The sequence below is a fragment of the Bactrocera oleae genome, chromosome 4 (genome assembly GCF_042242935.1).
Source record: "Bactrocera oleae isolate idBacOlea1 chromosome 4, idBacOlea1, whole genome shotgun sequence".
NCBI classification, from domain to species: Eukaryota; Metazoa; Arthropoda; class Insecta; order Diptera; family Tephritidae; genus Bactrocera; species Bactrocera oleae.
In genome coordinates, this window is record NC_091538.1 from 68,530,194 (window position 1) to 68,545,218 (window position 15,025).

The 15,025-nt window shown below is 36.6% G+C and overlaps 1 protein-coding gene and 1 long non-coding RNA gene across 3 annotated transcripts in view; one reads left to right on the forward strand and one right to left on the reverse strand.

Annotated features, from left to right (window-relative positions):
- Positions 1–12,111, reverse strand: part of LOC106614761 (streptococcal hemagglutinin) — a 256,841-nt gene extending 244,730 nt beyond the window's left edge. The window contains exon 1 of the mRNA XM_036370143.2: positions 11,446–12,111. The gene's annotated coding sequence lies outside the window, so the exon portion shown is untranslated. The remainder of the gene's footprint in view (positions 1–11,445) is intronic.
- LOC118682227 (uncharacterized) lies at positions 2,759–12,192 on the forward strand. Of its 2 annotated transcripts, none has more exons than XR_004977975.2 (3): positions 2,759–2,944; positions 4,250–4,455; positions 12,106–12,192. It is a non-coding gene; the product is annotated as an uncharacterized lncRNA (long non-coding RNA). The 2 variants fall into 2 exon arrangements; XR_004977973.2 differs by lacking the exon at positions 12,106–12,192 and adding an exon at positions 4,549–4,876.
- The last annotated feature ends 2,833 nt before the right edge of the window (positions 12,193–15,025 follow it).

Consider the following 15,025-nt stretch of genomic DNA (forward strand, 5'->3'; position numbering starts at 1 on the left):
TCCAGTAAGGCGTTTCAGTTTCCTTTGCAATTAGTCGAAAATACATATAATATTAAAAGATATACAACGTTTGTCAAAAATCAATCTAATGCTTAGAAAATGAAAAAAAAAATTAAAATTGCATTTAATTGTCGAAAGAGGTTTAAAGTCTTAAGAACCCTACATTTATTTTGATAAATGGCATCAAAGCAATCCGGACAATTAGAAAGAGGAGGTCATACATGCGACTACAAAGCATTTACCTTAAATTAGAACCAGCTTGGCTATAGAGACTATCGTCGATATTAACGAATGCCTTTTTCATTTAAATTATGTCTCAGAGACAAATTTATGCAGACTGGTTTATGGAAACATTGTCAAAAACAAATGAGAAAAGTTTCTATGATCTCTTTTTCCTCACTTTTACATCTAATAAGGCATAAAATATTCATAACTTGTTGACTAAAATTTAAACATTTTATTTTTTTATTAATTATACTGTTATTAAAATTTAATTTTTCTAAAAATGAAAGAAGCAATCTCCCCTCACTTTTCAGCAGTGTATTCCACACGAAATTTTCCCCACCACAATATTAAGTAATTGTTGAGCGAGAAGGAAATAAAAAAGAGACGTAAATAAGTACATGGAAATTTACTGGCATGCATTCACAACGATAAGCGGATTGAGCTAGCTAAGTATATTACACCACCACTAGCCAGCACCTCTTTCACTTTGCTATCCACAGCAATTCCATTTGATTATCAGCATATCCTATTGCGGACATATTGTATGTGTATGTGTGTAAACGTATGAAAGCATGAGTTGAGGTTCCAGCGTTAGACTGCAGGCGTCAAAGGTCGTTCAATATTAATTTGCAGCAATCGCCAAGTATGGGTTGCTGTTTTTGTTTTTATTTTGACTGAATTGTGTGCGATTTACATATACACGCACCGAGAAACAAAAGTATTAACCGGAGCAAAATTCCGAAAGAAAGTGTCTAAAAAAAAAATGCAAAAAGAAGTGCAAAAAAGCGGCAACACTAAAACCAATTTCCAATTTCCTAATCGACGTCTACATTATGGCAGAGTATTTGCCTAACGGTAAGCAACAACTGCTGACGAGACCACCGAATGGACTTTGTCAGCCTCGCACCCGCATGTGGCGACCTTTAAGCCACGCAAAGAAGAAGAAGCTGAAGAAGCGAAGCAAAGAAAGACCCACGAACTGGAGGCAGATGCCAACTGCTGGTGCCTGCTTGCACCACCAATAATCCTTACGGCAACAAAAATGTCAGCTGCAGAAAATAAAAATAATAAGCTGAAAGGGGAAGGCGGGAGAGAGGAGTGAATAAAACACATTGTAGTGCTGTGCGCGCGACAGCAACATTGACCATGGCACTGACGGTAATTGAAACTAAAAACGACTAAGAGCAATACAAAGGTGATGAAGAAGTGTTAGCAGCGCAATGAATGAGTGGATGAACATAAGACCTGTGAGGGCTGAATTATCGTTTCAAGCATTATATACAACTATAGACTAAATCTCATGCCATATGTGTTTCAGTGAATATGTGTTTAAGTGAATTTTGTATCTTTGCCAGCGCGATGTAATGAAAATCCGCTTTAGTCAAGCGTCTAAGCCATTACCGGGGCGTATACGTAACATTTTAGCGCATTAAATCGTTTCAAATGTTTATGCCACATGTATATATGTATACATATGCCTGTGTATGAGAAGGGCTGACAATAAAGACAGACAACACATAGGAGCCCAACAATTAAAAACAATGACGCAAAATGCTAATTAAAAATGAACATACAAAAACAAAACTACTTGTATATTCAAGTCAGTAAACAATAAAGCGACTTGTATGGTAATCGACAGCTGTTGGTGTACGCACATACACATAAAAAGGCATCTGGTACAACTGGCAAAGATTTATAGGGGAAGGGCGCATATATTTTAAGTTAACTCTGTCTTACTTTCTGATACTACTGATGTGTGGATAAAAGCGCGCTATAATAATATTAGATTTCCACCGGGTAAGGATTGTTTGAGGCTTCGGCTCAGATCAAAACCATTTTTCTACATTTTCAACCCTAAACAGAGTATATTCAGTTTGTCACGATAGTCGCAAAAATTCAACCTGACGAGCTGAGTCGATATAGTCATGTTTGTCGAACTGTACATACGCGAAGTATTCCCTCAGTTTTTGAGATATCGTTCTGAAATTATGTACACGTCCTTTTCTTCCCAAGAAGCTGCTCATTCATTGGAACCGCTGATATCTGACAACTATAGCATACAGCTGCCATACAAACTGAACTGAAAAACTTTTTTATTTGACAAGGTATCTTCCCGAAATTTGGCAGGCATTTTTATCAAAAGCAGCGCAACAATATAATGAGGATAATGATATTTTTATATCTTTTTATGCTATAAAAAATGAACATGTGAAATGTATTATAGTTTCGGTGTAGCCGAAGTTAACGAGTTCCTGGAATCTCCGTCGTCTGTAGAGGCCCTCTTTGAAAAGTTGATTCTAAAGATTGGCCCAATTGCCCCCAATTTCTACAAAATATGAATATAAATGTTCAATAAACATAATTCAATGCCTTTTTTCTTAATCTTAGAACAAATTATGAAAGTTAGACCTTTGTTGAGTACTCTAGACTGGCCCTGATGACTGATCATACAATGAAATCTAATAGAGCAACTGCCATTCATATATCTCCACTAGCAATCATATACAGTGCTGTCAAAGCAAAACTTCACTCATTTCCATAAAAATTATTTCAGTCAGCAGCAGCTTGAATATTTTCACAAAAATGTTACTAATAAATGCTATGGACCGCAGTATATTGGGTGTACGTGCTTTTGCTTCATATAAACTTGCCAAGCAACATTACATTTATTAAGTTTAAGTTAAGTTTTAAGGTTCGTCCTCATTTTCCAAGTAAACAGGTAAGCAAGCGCCAGTCAAGTTCAACTTGAGAGCACTCTCTCTTCTCTTTTTGAGAACAAGGCAAGAGCCGCTCCGGTAACGTAATCACATGCAAAAAGTTACATTGAAGCGAAAAATTACACATATTCTTTCACAAAGTTTCATAAGAAGCCAAGAAAAAAAATTTGCTCCCAAAGCAGCATTAACTCTAACTGACCCTGCTGCATTGGGGCTTCAGTTTGCTTAGTTTACGTTCAAGAAACCTTGGCATACAAGCGCAGGTGTAGGTGTGAGTCAACCAAGCGGCAGTAGTCCACGTCAATGATACTTACACGCACACATTCACCCACACATACTTGCACTTCAGAGGTAATAGCAGCAGTTGTCACCTTTTGTCCTTTCAGCTCGCATAAGCTTATCCATATCCGTTTATTTGAGCACTCATGAACCAACCTCCACCCATATATTATACTTATGTAGTGGTAGGCAGACGAGCACAAATATATTTGCATGTGTATGTGTTTGTGTTAGTTTCTTTTTATTTCATTGCTGCATTGACGCATTCATTTTGCGCCATTTGTTTAACTCTCACGCCTCCCCTCCCCGCCATTCTCCTGCAGCGTCAACATCCACTTACAGTTATATAACACTGTTACATTTCAAAGGTTACTGAGTGAATAATTAATGTGACTGCACGAGCTGAGTGTGTGGGTTGTGCAATTCTTTGCTTTTGTTTTTGTTTTTAGCAGCAATTTTTCTTTGCTAGTTTATGCATTCTCACTTACATGCATAACTTTTTTCCTTTCTTTTGTTTTGCATTTTCAATTTGCTTGCAGCTCTATTAGTTGCATTTAGATGCAATTTTCGAAAGGATTCAAGGTGCTCTGATGCAATACTGGTGTGCTGGCTTAAGCAATGGAGTTTGGCATTCACCCAGTAAACGAAATAATTCGCATTTTAAAAGTGCAAGCCTCTTTACATAGTACTATAAGCCCCTGAATAGTGCAAATTTCCAATAAATATATTTCTGGAGCATTTTAACAATCTAATGGCCCCGAGCCCAATTTTACCATATTTTGGAAAAACTTTCTGAAAATAATTTTGTGAGAAGGCAAAATAGATTTATATGAAAAGCAACCAGTATTACCACCAACAACAAAACTCTACAATAATTAATATGGAGAAAATTTTAAAAAATTAATTTTTAAAGAAAATTTGAATTCAAGTTTAAAACCTGATAATGTATATTACCAGACTTTTATGGTAGGTCATGGTATATATGTCGTATGTAGGAAACACTTTTTATTGCAAAATTATATTTTCAGATATTTATGCCTTAACACAGTTTTTGAGATATCGATCTGAAATTTTGCACATATTCTTTTCTCGCCAAGAAACTGCTTATTAATTGGAATCGCTGAAATCGAACAACTACAACTACTTGTATAGCAGATAGCGGTCATATAAACTGACCGATCAAAATCAAGATAAAGACCTTTTTATACCCGTTTATGATATAGCACCTGTAAAGGTTAGTATAGCCTCCTTCTTTTGTTTCTTTGTTTTTCTTTGTTTGTTCTTTTTCAATTTCATCTTTTTAATTATTTGTAAAAATTACTTAAAGAATGCTTTAATCGATGTTATAACATGGAATTTTTCCTCCGAAATGGCTATTAGAAACTTTTGTATCGTATCACGGTGTCAGTGAGTAGAAAAGGATGAACACGATTCGAAAAAATATTTGTTGCAAATTGTTGGACACATATATATGGTACATATACGTATGTGTCATCGAATATGGTATTATATTTTTTTACACACATTAGTTGTAACGCCGGAAATAATCAAATAAAAAGTTACGGCCTGGCAAGGTCATTCCACACGCCCATAATTTAAGCGCACTTAAACATTACCAACTACAAAAACAACCATAATAAAAACACTTTGGCACAATCAGGCATGCAAATTTATAAATCCTTTTTCCTTTCAGCGATTATTATCACGCTTTTCAATATTATTTTTTTTGGATGTATATTAGTATTAATTTGCATTTGCTGTTGACACAGCTTAATTAAAGTGAACATTTGCTGTTTAACCGGTAGCCTTTCGACCGTAGGTTAATTAACAGCGAATTCCTGGTAACGAACACAGAGATTAATATGCATATTTTTTTATATACGTATAATTGTGTGCATATATATATGTAATTGCGACTTATACCAGAAATAATAATTATGTTTTCTTTGAAGTGGCGTCTAATTTATTTGATTTATGAGTAATTACAAATTTGCAGAAACTGTGAATATTTTTGCATAAAATCGATGTAAATGCACTCTGCTGAAGGAGACTACACATATTTCCGAAATTATTCGGATTATCGATTTTTAACATGAAAAAAAAAATTGAACAACGACTTTGCTCAAAATTTTGTGTTTCTAATAGAATCACGGCTACGGAATCGTTGAAAATAATGCAAAAATGATGTGGCAAGTCTACTTTATCACGAATACAAGCATTGGAGCCGCACAAAACAATTAGTGAAGGTCGTAAAGCCTTCGAAAACTTGACTCATGCGAGTGATAACATCGGAAAAGTTGAGGATAACAGAAGATCTTAGCATCTCTTGTGGATCAACTCAACACATTTTGGTTATGAAACGTGTCAATGCTAGACTCCTACCAAATGACCTGAATCTTTTGGAAAAACGTTGCGAAGTTGAAGTCGGAGAGAGTTGCTTCACAATGTAGCTGAGTACCCTACATTCACCTAACGCAAAATTACTGGTGACAAGATTTGGGTTTATAAATTTTATGTCGAACTGGAGGTTATTTTGAGGGCGATCAAAAAAATTAATATCCGGGAAAATATTTTTTTGGAAGTCCGGATCAGTTTTGATCACTCACACCACATTTTAAACTACCTTATCCACCTTTGCACTATTGTCCTATTGATGTATCTACCCTGGAATAGAAAGGCTGATCAATTTAGTTTAGAGAATTTAGTTTACTTCTTTTGATAAGCCTCATCTTCCTTGAAATAAGATGCATAGATCACTCACACACACACATTAAATGGCAGCATATTTTAATATTTCACATCAGCGCCATCTGTTCCGAGTGCAAGTTTTTATAAAATTGGACTTCAAAAACTCATCACTATGCCATCTGCCTTACACCCGCTACATCGAACACGTTTGTATGTATGTCGTGTTTGCTCAGCGAACTGCTCATGCAAAATCCGCATGTTCCTTTTCTGGCATTTTGCGTTGTGCGCGCTGCATTTTAATGCTGACACATATTATTTTACGGCGCATTTCATTTTTATACAAACCCAAATGCAACCGGCCGACACACACACACTCAAACATGCTCACACGTCTGCGAAAAAAATTCATATGCATGCAAATTAAAAAATGAGAGTATTAAAATGCAAAATGCAATGTGCATTTAACTTTCACCAAATCCAGCTAAGCAGAACATTTGCCATTTTGTGTGAAATTTATGCCGAAGTCATACAAAGTGGCTACAAGTGGAGAATTGCTTTCTTGGCACGAGAATTAGTTATGAGTAGCTGAATATGGATGCACATGTTGCAACAAAGAAACATTTAGATGTGTGCTTTTTTATGAGATATGGGTCGTAGTGATAAAAGCTACTCTTCTTCTGAAAGCTGATATCAAATGCTTAAAAAGGTTCTATGAAGTGGTTTTGCGGTGAATATCTTTCAGAAGAATTTGAAAAGAATTCGATGAGAGCTATTCTTTGGAAAGTTACGAACTTCACGTTATATAATAGTAACACAAAGCAGACAAAATCCTATATTATGATATCAATCACTTCTCTTATTTTAAAGTACCAACTATTAGCGTTCTGTAAATTTAGATACTCCGGGCAGTGTTCGACTGTCTGTTCACAAGCTGTGGTTGCAATCTGAAGTCTGTAAAGAACCTTTATGGCACAAACAGTCATCGACGCAAAACCTTGGACCGAATCAGCTGATACGACCTATCTTATGAGAACGCAATGTAAATGATCAGTCACCACCGCTTCTACCGTCCGCTGCAACAAACCGTACGGTAGGATATTCGCGAAAATTTGATTTTTTTTCCGTAGACACGAGTGAGCTGAGAGTGAGAGAGCAAACTCTTGCAACGCAGGGTTGCCAAAATCGATATTTTGTTGTAATTAAAAAAATAACTTCAACATATTTGAAATATTCTTAAAATAATTCAAAATCACAGTCGAATACACTTATTTATAATAGGCAAACTATTTTTAATAGTTGGAATAAATTGGGTATATTAGCATGCCTAATGCATTAAGGACATATTATAGTTAATTAATATGTTTTAGTTGTGAAGGAAGAGGTCCAAACTTAATAAGACCAAATCTTCTTTCCATACTCCTATTTTACTAGGAGTCAAATGTAGATTAATGTGGGATACGTTGTATTAGGAATACTTATCAATATATATTTTATGATAGTACTGTAAAAAAAAAAACTAGGTAATGAATTGAAGATTATACCAAAGTTATATTCAAACAAAGAAACCGTTAACTTCGGATGCACCGAAGTATAATATCCTTCACAAATACACTTTCGCAAAAAGAACTTGATTTTGATCGATCAGTTTGAATGGGTAAGTTTACCATACAAGGACTGGATTTTGAGAAATCAGTTTGACTGGCAGCTATATGCTATAATGAGGCGATCTAAACAATTTAACTGGAGTTTGTGGTGTTGCCTTGCGCAATAATCCATGCCGAGTTTCAGATCGATTTCTCAAAAACTGAGGGACTTGTTTGCGTATATATATACTCAGATAGACGGACGGACGTGTGCGTCTCACAGCTAAATCGACTCAGCTTATCGGATCTCCGTTACGTTTCCTTCTGCGTATTATAAACTTCAGGGTATAAATATACAAATAAATTCTTCTATAATTGCCATCATCACCTTCACCACTTCTAAATCCTTAAAATATTCATTATGTCAATATTATTAATTATGATATTATTTGCAATAACGAACCTTTATTTTCCTAAAAGTAATGTAATCTCAATTTCTTCGAAAATTTCAGAACTACAGCTACAAGTCAGCCTCATGCCATACTCAAGTTGCTTGGAAGGCTCGAAGAGTTTAAACCATAAATTTCAACACATTAAACGTAGGTAAACGCATTGGCCAAGTATTGGTGAAGAAAATATACATTTACAATTTAAAAACTCCACAGTCACTTTATCCACATTTTGTACTTATGTTTCGCACACCCCACTAGCGTTCCACGCTTGACACCTAAAACACTTTAAATTCTTTCACGCTCACACTCACAGTGGACAGACACTCAAGTGCTGGGCCATTTAACCGGCAGGCTAGCAAAGAGGTTCGACAAACACGAATGAGCGGAAACCAACGAGTGGCATGAGCGCACAATAGAAATGGGCCTGACAACAAACCCAAAACCGACGAAAACAAACAAATTCAAGCCCAAATTCAAATGCAAATGAAAATGAATGAGCGAGCGAGGGAATGAGTGAGTGAAATGGAGCGCAAGCGAAAAGCGGCAGCGCAAAACGTGCACGAAAACTTTAATCCAAGCGAAATAGGAAATTTGCGACATTTGAATTTAAAGCAAACAGTTGACGGGGCTAAGTGAGCTATCGCAGCGCGCCAACAGCTGTTCGAACTTAACAAGTCAGGCCTTTGTACGCCGCAGGGCAATGAAGTTGCCGACTCATCAACGACCCAAAACCGCACACATACACAAGCACTCTATGCTGATACGCAATGATATCAGAAAATATCAAGCAATTTAAGTGAAATGAAAAGTAAATAATTTTTTAAACACCCAATGTCGAAGCGAAGAAACTGAACTCATACATATGTATGTGTTCCAATGTCTAAAAGCATGCTCAGTAAACGTGTTGTTAGTGTGACCCGCCCATCTGCCTTTACGTGTGTAAGTAAATGTTTTTGGTTACTACCACATATGCCTGTCTCCTTTAGAGAGCTAGAAAATCGTGCGTGTATCAAGAATATTTCAAAGATGCTACGCACAGATATCGCCAACGAGGGGAGTTGGTGTGAAAGAAAAGTAGCGCATACCGTGACACCCATCAGCGCAGATAATAAATGTAACCCTTTTTGGGGCAGGCGTGTTATCGACCAGGTGCTTCAGAGCATTGCTTTTGTTTTTTTTGGTGTGTGAAGGTGTGTCGTGGGATATTCCTTCATGCTTAGGCATTTACGTGAAGTACTGATTGGAAATCGGAATTACAAAAATGCATTTGGGCGTAAGTGCTTAAATTAATTAGGGAATGAGGTACTCTCTCTCTTGCATGAAAATGAACACCCTTTTACTATCTAAAAATCTACAGTGAATTCAAATTTATAATTTTCCTTTTGGAATATAAACCTCAATTGTGATATAGTGTATGTTTTGGAAAAACACAAGATGTGCTATTTTTTTTATATATATTTTATATCAACCAGGTGACAGCCAACGAATTGAGCCCTTTGTCCTTGTAGAACAGCCAAGATTTCAGCAAAAATAGCAGCCAGGCTGAAGTTGACATCGTTTCTATAAGAGCTCGCCACCATAATTGAAGCCACATAATGTGTAGTTAGATCATCCGACAACAAGTGCATTTAGATTTTCAGCTTTCGAACAGATTCCATATATCATGTTGAATGAAGGTGATGATTTTAAGCCAAAAAGAAAATGGATGAAACACCTCTGTATCCTTTTCCTCCGGAGAAATAAATTTAATGACAAGACACTATAAGACCTTTTCAACCTGATTGGCTGGTAGGTGTCGTCTGTTCGTTAATAGTATTTCATCCTAAACTGGCTACCATTACTGCCATTAAGGTAGCAGAAGGTCTAATGCTCAGGAGCGCTTCTTCTTTCAGAGTAGTGACCATCCACACCGATAGTTGGGCGACGATACTAACCTTGAGCTCGATGACCATATGCTCGAGACTAGTGAAGAGATCTCTCGCCACCATCATCTCTACCTTGGAGTTACGTCGTAATTAGACTAGTTTAGGTACCTGCACATAACGGAATTACAGGAAAAGCGTAGGTGCTTCACTGGCTTCTTGTGATTCCATACTGTATGGATGGGTCTTAGGTGAGTTCGGCAAGCGCTGATCAGAAACTAGCAACTGCGCAACCGCATGGACCATCTCAAAACTTTCTTCTCGAATGTTCCGCCTTTGCCAAATCAAGGCTGGGATAGCGGAAATAGAAATAAGATACAGATTTGTGATAGGTTCAAGGCGTTTTGTCGAGAATTAGTATCCAAATGCAAGAGTTTTTTCCAGCTTTACAAAAAACTGTATTTGTCAATCTAAGTGTGATTCCCCCGCCATCTTGGGGGTTCAACCCAACCTAACCTGGGATGGAGATAAGCATATGTTATATGTATATACATATGTTGACAAATATATGTATATAAATCTTAATGAGTAGCTCACCATTAAGTCAATCATAGTGTCGACTGATTTTTCGTCAACGGCTATACAATTTACGTAGGCGTACTTCCGATTCAGTGCGTATCTCTTCGAAGTAATGTGTGTGTCAACTGTCAAAGAACTTCCATGAAAAATAGAATAGATGGAAAGACTTTGACAGAAAAAGCTAATCGACCTTGCTCAAAACTTTGGCAGTGAAATATCTGGGGGATGACTGATTCCTAATAATCTTCTAAGATTACCTAAAAACGTATGGACGTCTTTTTCTGTTGAGTAACCTAATTCATAGAATTTTTTATTATCGATTCAGTATATTTGTGAAGTTAGTTGTGTTATGGTAAGTGGTTGAATTCAATTTAAATCCACATTAGTGAGTATAAATTCTGAACATAAAAAACACCAATTAGTATCGAAACCATTATCCTGGTACCTGGGCATAGTCAAACAATGTTCTTTTGGATTGTACAATAAGGAAAAATACCAAAAGTAATATAAATAATAATAATAATAACAGCAACTAAATACCACCAGAGAGTAACTTGATATAATACGAATTGCAAGCAACAAATCCCCAAACGTGTCATGCCAAATTGACTGACACAACAAATAATGGAGAATGAACGCCGCCGCCACCGCCGCCGCCATTGTTGCCAACAGAAAAGCCAACACCGCCAAACCGACACATTGCCGCAACGCTAAAGAAGCGAATGAATATTTTAGGTTCTTGAAGAGTTTCGATGCGATGTGGCATAGTTGATTGAAATGCCTGAAAGGATATCGTTGAGGTGCTGGCTGTCAGTTGAACGAATGGATGGGGTCGTTTGATATTGAAAAATAAAAATACAAATAATAAAGAAAGTAAGAAATAAGTAAAAAGCAAACAACGAGGAATAAAATACAATTCTTAAGGAGGAACGAAGACGACGAGTAATAATGAATTTTCTTTTTGTAAAACCCTCAAATATATGTTTGTAAATAGGTGTAAATATATATGTATATATAGTCTTTCAGTCAGTTATAAAGAGATAAGGACACTGGCACTTACCTTGCCATTGCGATTTATTGTGCGGCACACCTAGCACGTTTTCTTCGAGATGAGCAGGATTCCGTTAAGACGCTGATGATGCAAGGATGCTGCCGCTTGTGCGACACTCAGCCTGCCTTTGTCATAGGCGTAAATCACTCACCAACACACACACATACACCAACCGCTTCAGCGTCAGCGTGTTGATGAAAAATACGTTGCTGAAGTAGCAGGTTTGCTGAGAGTTGGCTGTGTGCCAGTTCGCTCGTTCGGAAGGTCGCTCGGCCTTTCGGTAGTCTATAAGGTTGGTTTTTGTTTATGTGTGTGTTTGCATAGGCTTAAATGCTGACGTTGCTTGGATGAAAGAATATAAAAGCGGCATTTTTACTTCCTCATTTTTTTGGTTGGATCACATATATGTGACTTATTGTATTCACTTTTGTCTCACTTTTTAGCATTGATGTAACTTAGTCACAAAAACTTTTTTCTCGTTTACTTTTACCCTTGCTACTCTTTTGCTTTGTTTTATTACAATAGACGTTGAAAAAAAATTGTTGTTTTTCATAAATGAACTAATGCATGTTTTTGTTTTTCTTTCCGTGTTGTTCTTTTATGATTTCTTCATTGTCTTCAAAACAACTTGTGTTGTTTTTTAAATGTCGGGCACACGCAACACTTCAGTGTTTGTCTTTTGACGTCACAAACCAAATAAGCAATAGCCTTAGATGATGACACAACAATGCAGTTTATAAAAGCTCGAGCAAGGGTTTTTAGAAACGGTGGTTATAGCTATACATCCTATTATGTATTGATGTAGATTATCTCGAGAATTTGCTAAAAGTAAAAAAATAATAATTATTAAATAAATTTATAAATATGAAATATAATAGATAAAAATATAGAAACTGTTATGTCAATCTAGCATCTAAATTAAGATCATAAGAATAATCATCAAAACAAGAAAAAATTTTAACTTCGGCTGCACCAAAGCGGTAATAAAAAGATATTTAACTTGGTTTTGGCTGGTCGCTTTGTATGGCAGTAATATGCCACAGTGGCGGATCCGACAAATGGGCAGCTTCTTGGGAAGAAAGGCACGTCTGCAAAACTTTAGATCGATATCCCAGAAACTGAGAGCATAGTTTGCGTATATACAGACGCACCGACGTTCATTTCAAACTAACTCTTATCAAAAGTGCTGTGCGAGCGAAGAGAATTCATTATGTGAGAATACCATCTAATCAAATTTGACCCGGACGATTAACGTTACGCGCGCAAACTGAATTAACAAAAAATGTTGTCCTGGATTGGTACAACGCTTTTTTATATTTATATGAAGTTTGATCTTTATATGTCAATTGTGTGTGTTTGGTACCTATTTGTTTACGTCGCTAAAAATTTGTCACTGATTTTTACATAGAAAAAAATGTAAAAAGCAGCTCGCTTGACATTTACTTTTCCAAACAAAATCGTAGCTAATATTGCAGAAATAGTCTACTTTAATACAAGAATTTGAGTGGCACAAAGCATTTAGTAGAGGTCATGAAGTCATCGAAAACTTGACACATGCTACTCAACCATCCAACTTTGTTAATGAGTTTTCGTTATCATCGAAAAAGTTAGAGAAACAATGCTAGAAAATCGTTGTGTTGGCCTCACGAAATAGAAGGGGGTTTCAACATCTATTATAAGGAACTTAAATTCTTGACAACGCAGCTGAACACCTTTCATTCATCAAATGCATCATTACCGGATACGGAACATGGGTTTATCAACATGACGTCGAAAGTGGCCAACATTCTAACGAATGGTGATTCATAAATTAGACAGCACTCTGGCAATAACTCCTTTTTAGACTAAGGATACTCGGAAGTGTGGATTACATAACTTTTATAAATATATTTTTGATTTTTAAAATTTTCACAAATTTGAATGCTAACTCGAACACGGCTTCTCAATCAATATCAACATTACAACCGAATTATTGAATCTTTAGCTTTTTCAACTGTTAGCTATCGTTGTAAGGAACAGTCTTAAATTAACGTCTGAGTGGTTACTAAAGCAGTCATCCGCAGCCAGAAAACAGGTCACAGGTTTGGGTACCTTTTTACCTGAATTAGCAATGGGAGGTAAAACTCGGATGCAAATCTGTCAGTAGCTTTTATTGGCATCAGCTAGCGTAATCTACAAGCGTGCCAAAAAATTACTTTACAATTTTTTTTTGCTTTCTATGTATGTATATAAAATAAATTTACAAATACATCGACATAAATTTTTCCAAATTCAATGGTAGCTGAGCCCATAAGTCGCAATAAGTCTACAAAGCTTTAAAATTCCTACATGCCACGAATTCTGCCACAGACGGACTAGCAAATACTTGCACTTGACAACTAGCCAGTGGCCACGGCTTAGTAACGCGAACAACGGCACTAACGAGCAACTCAAGGTTGCCACACGACAAACACACACTCGTATAAAACAGCATGTGTTACATGTGAAGCGTGGCCCGAATGTATGTAGATGTGTGGATGTGTGTGAAAAAATTCCATTTAACTTGTTTACACATATACACACATATATCTACACATGAACGCTTTTTAGTTGGTCTGCAGTCGGTGGCACGTTGTCTGCAGTTTATACACTGATTGACCTGCCAACAACAACTTAACTAACGGTACAACATCGCCTAGCGGCGCAGCTTATCTTTGCGAAAATATTTCGACAGCTTTTGGGTTTTTCCTCGAATACTGCGCAAACAAGTTGACCTTTTTCAGCACTTGCCTATACCGTTATCTATACGAACGACCACAATGCGAAGTTGGTGAAAGGAACATCGGCTGAGCAACAAACTTAATAACTAGGCTTAGCCAGTAAGTAAATGCGAAATGTCTGACACAGTAATATCTAACTTTAGCTTCACAGCCAACAGCCTGCAGAAGACAAATCGCGCTCTCCACACCTTTAGCTGATATGTAAAGGTGCGAATGTGTGCGTTGGTAGTGATTTTTCTTTTGCATTCTTCTCTACCACATTTTTTCTGGCTTTAAGTTAAACTGAGCAATCAATTCTCGAACGTTCACGCAAATATTTCCCTTATTTTAATGCTATAAGCGATTTACTATTACAATTCCCCAGCTCAGCCAAGCTTACACAGTGACCCTACTCCGAGTCGCATGTTGTTGCCACATATACTGCGCAGCTTCGCATTTCTTCCACAGCTTTTCCGTTGTGCTGATTTACTCTGTCATACCTCGTGTTGTTGATTTTTATGCTTCATCTGGAAGTTCTTATCCCGGTTTGCTATCATTTTTGGTCTGTTTGTCCGCATTTTGCGCTACTTTTTACTTGTGAATGTTGTTGTTATTTTATTTATTGTTTTTGTTTTGGTCCCTTTGATTGGGAAACACCTGACTTCAGCATTTTGTTCATTTCATTCCATTTAGCTTCTGCCTTGCTTTGCAATTTATTTCACGAATATTTCGCCACACGCACACAGTAGTAACGGTATGCGTTTATATGTGTGTGTGTGCGTGGGTAAAAATGTATATATAGGAGTACATTTCTTTCATTTTATCGTTTTTTACACGCATACATATGTATG